Below are 4,576 nucleotides of genomic sequence, written 5' to 3' on the forward strand. Positions count from 1 at the left end.
TTGTGCTGCCCTGATAGACCCAAGGGAGCCCTACAAACTGACATCAGGAACCTGGACTACTGAGTTTTCTTTCCCAGGGAAAATGGAAAAAGGATAGGCCCAGGGGCCCCTGGCCCTGACTGCAAAAAATCCTTATATTGAAGGATGGAGCCCACACCGAAGTTGTCCCCACCTCAAACTTGTGCTGCCCTGATACACCCAAGGGAACCCTACAAACTGACATCAGGAACCTGGACTGCTGAGTTTTCTTTCCCAGGGAAAATGGAAAAAGGATGTGCCCAGGGGTCCCTGGTCCTGGGCTGGGGCATCACTACCAAAAATCCTTATATCGAAGGATGGAGCCCACACCAAAGTTGACCCCACCTCAAACTTGTGCTGCCCTGATAGACCCAAGGGAGCCCTACAAACTGACATCAGGAACCTGGACTGCTGAGTTTTCTTTCCCAGGGAAAATGGAAAAAGGATGTGCCCAGGGGCCCCTGGCCCTGGGTTGGGCCCTGACTGCAAAGAATCTTTATATCGAAGGATGGACCCCACACCAAAGTTGTCCCCACCTCAAACTTGTGCTGCCCTGATAGACCCAAGGGAGCCCTACAAACTGACATCAGGAACCTGGACTACTGAGTTTTCTTTCCCAGGGAAAATGGAAAAAGGATGTGCCCAGGGGCCCCTAGCACTGACTGCAAAATATCCTTATATCGAAGGATGCACCCCACACCGAAGTTGTCCCCACCTCAAACTTGTGCTGCACTGATAGACCCAAGGGAGCCCTACAAAGTGACATCAGGAACCTGGATTGCTGAGTTTTCTTTCCCAGGGAAAATGGAAAAAGGATGTGCCCAGGGGCCCCTGGCCCTGATTGCAAAAAATCCTTATATCGAAGGATGGACCCCACACCAAAGTTGTCCCCACCTCAAACTTGTGCTTCCCTGATACATCCAAGGGAGCCCTACAAAGTGACATCAGGAACCTGGATTGCTGAGTTTTCTTTCCCAGGGAAAATGGAAAAAGGATGTGCCCAGGGGCCCCTGGCCCTGATTGCAAAAAATCCTTATATCGAAGGATGGACCCCACACCAAAGTTGTCCCCACCTCAAACTTGTGCTTCCCTGATACATCCAAGGGAACCCTACAAATGGACATCAGGAACCTGGACTGCTGAGTTTTCTTTCCCACGGAAAATGGAAAAAGGATGTGCCCAGGGGCCCCTGGCCCTGACTACAAAAAATCCTTATATCAAAGGATGGAGCCCACAGCGAAGTTGTCCCCACCTCAAACTTGTGCTGCCCTGATAGACCCAAGGGAGCCCTACAAACTGACATCAGGAACCTGGACTGCTGAGTTTTCTTTCCCAGGGAAAATGGAAAAAGGATGTGCCCAGGGGCCCCCGGCCCTGGGCTGGGCCTGACTTCAAAGAATCCTTATATCGAAGGATGGACCCCACACCGAAGTTGTCCCCACCTCAAACTTGTGCTGCCCTGATAGACCCAAGGGAGCCCTAGAAACTGACATCAGGAACCTGGACTGCTGAGTTTTCTTTCCCAGGGAAAATGGAAAAAGGATGTGCCCAGGGGCCCCCGGCCCTGGGCTGGGACCTCACTGCAAAGAATACTTATATCGAAGGATGGACCCCACACCGAAGTTGTCCCCACCTCAAAATTGTGCTGCCCTGATAGACCCAAGGGAGCCCTACAAACTGACATCAGGAACCTGGACTGCTGAGTTTTCTTTCCCAGGGAAAATGGAAAAAGGTTGTGCCCAGGGGCCCCTGGCCCTGACTGCAAAAAATCCTTATATCGAAGGATGGACCCCACACCGAAGTTGTCCCCACCTCAAACTTGTGCTGCCCTGATAGACCCAAGGGAGCCCTACAAACTGACATCAGGAACCTGGACTGCTGAGTTTTCTTTCCCAGGGAAAATGGAAAAAGGATGTGCCCAGGGGCCCCCGGCCCTGGGCTGGGCCTGACTGCAAAGAATCCTTATATGGAAGGATGGACCCCACACCGAAGTTGTCCCCACCTCAAAATTGTGCTGCCCTGATAGACCCAAGGGAGCCCTACAAACTGACATCAGGAACCTGGACTGCTGAGTTTTCTTTCCCAGGGAAAATGGAAAAAGGATGTGCCCAGGGGCCCCTGGCCCTGACTGCAAAGAATCCTTATATCGAAGGATGCACCCCACACCGAAATTGTCCCCACCTCAAACTTGTGCTGCCCTGATAGACCCAAGGGAGCCCTACAAACTGACATCAGGAACCTGGACTGCTGAGTTTTCTTTCCCAGGGAAAACTGCCAAAGGATGTGCCCGGGGGCCCCTGGCCCTGACTGCAAAGAATCCTTATATCGAAGGATGGACCCCACACCGAAGTTGTCCCCACCTCAAACTTGTGCTGCCCTGATAGACCCAAGGGAGCCCTACAAACTGACATCAGGAACCTGGACTGCTGAGTTTAATTTCCCAGGGAAAATGGAAAAAGGTTGTGCCCAGGGGCCCCAGGCCCTGACTGCAAAAAATCCTTATATCGAAGGATGGACCCCACACCGAAGTTGTCCCCACCTCAAACTTGTGCTGCCCTGATAGACCCAAGGGAGCCCTACAAACTGACATCAGGAACCTGGACTGCTGAGATTTCTTTCCCAGGGGAAATGGAAAAAGGATGTGCCCACGGGCCCCTGGCCCTGACTGCAAAAAATCCTTATATCGAAGGATGGACCCCACACCGAAGTTGTCCCCACCTCAAACTTGTGCTGCCCTGATAGACCCAAGGGAGCCCTACAAACTGACATCAGGAACCTGGACTGCTGAGTTTTCTTTCCCAGGGAAAATGGAAAAAGGATGTGCCCAGGGGCCCCCGGCCCTGGGCTGGGCCTGACTGCAAAGAATCCTTATATTGAAGGATGGACCCCACACCGAAGTTGTCCCCACCTCAAAATTGTGCTGCCCTGATAGACCCAAGGGAGCCGTACAAACTGACATCAGGAACCTGGACTGCTGAGTTTTCTTTCCCAGGGAAAATGGAAAAAGGTTGTGCCCAGGGGCCCCTGGCCCTGACTGCAAAAAATCCTTATATCTAAGGATGGACCCCACACCGAAGTTGTCCCCACCTCAAACTTGTGCTGCCCTGATAGACCCAAGGGAGCCCTACAAACTGACATCAGGAACCTGGACTGCTGAGTTTTCTTTCCCAGGGAAAATGGAAAAAGGATGTGCCCAGGGGCCCCCGGCCCTGGGCTGGGCCTGACTGCAAAGAATCCTTATATCGAAGGATGGACCCCACACCGAAGTTGTCCCCACCTCAAAATTGTGCTGCCCTGATAGACCCAAGGGAGCCCTACAAACTGACATCAGGAACCTGGACTGCTGAGTTTTCTTTCCCAGGGAAAATGGAAAAAGGATGTGCCCAGGGGCCCCTGGCCCTGACTGCAAAGAATCCTTATATCGAAGGATGCAACCCACACCGAAATTGTCCCCACCTCAAACTTGTGCTGCCCTGATAGACCCAAGGGAGCCCTGCAAACTGACATCAGGAACCTGGACTGCTGAGTTTTCTTTCCCAGGGAAAACTGCCAAAGGATGTGCCCGGGGGCCCCTGGCCCTGACTGCAAAAAATCCTTATATCGAAGGATGGACCCCACACCGAAGTTGTCCCCACCTCAAACTTGTGCTGCCCTGATAGACCCAAGGGAGCCCTACAAACTGACATCAGGAACCTGGACTGCTGAGTTTTCTTTCCCAGGGAAAATGGAAAAAGGATGTGCCCAGGGGCCCCTGGCCCTGGGCTGGGCCTGACTGCAAAGAATCCTTATATCGAAGGATGGACCCCACACCGAAGTTGTCCCCACCTCAAACTTGTGCTGCCCTGATAGACCCAAGGGAGCCCTACAAACTGACATCAGGAACCTGGACTGCTGAGTTTTCTTTCCCAGGGAAAATGGAAAAAGGATGTGCCCAGGGGCCCCTGGCCCTGGGCTGGGTCCTCACTGCAAAGAATCCTTATATCGAAGGATGGACCCCACACCGAAGTTGTCCCCACCTCAAACTTGTGCTGCCCTGATAGACCCAAGGGAGCCCTACAAACTGACATCAGGAACCCGGACTGCTGAGTTTTCTTTCCCAGGGAAAACTGCCAAAGGATGTGCCCGGGGGCCCCTGGCCCTGGGCTGGGACCTCACTGCAAAGAATCCTTATATCGAAGGATGGACCCCACACCGAAGTTGTCCCCACCTCAAACTTGTGCTGCCCTGATAGACCCAAGGGAGCCCTACAAACTGACATCAGGAACCTGGACTGCTGAGTTTTCTTTCCCAGGGAAAATGGAAAAAGGTTGTGCCCAGGGGCCCCAGGGCCTGACTGCAAAAAATCCTTATATCGAAGGATGGACCCCACACCGAAGTTGTCCCCACCTCAAACTTGTGCTGCCCTGATAGACCCAAGGGAGCCCTACAAACTGACATCAGGAACCTGGACTGCTGAGTTTTCTTTCCCAGGGAAAATGGAAAAAGGATGTGCCCAGGGGCCCCCGGCCCTGGGCTGGGCCTGACTGCAAAGAATCCTTATATTGAAGGATGGACCCCA

The sequence above is a fragment of the Lonchura striata genome, chromosome 33 (genome assembly GCF_046129695.1).
Source record: "Lonchura striata isolate bLonStr1 chromosome 33, bLonStr1.mat, whole genome shotgun sequence".
In the NCBI taxonomy this organism is placed as follows: Eukaryota; Metazoa; Chordata; class Aves; order Passeriformes; family Estrildidae; genus Lonchura; species Lonchura striata.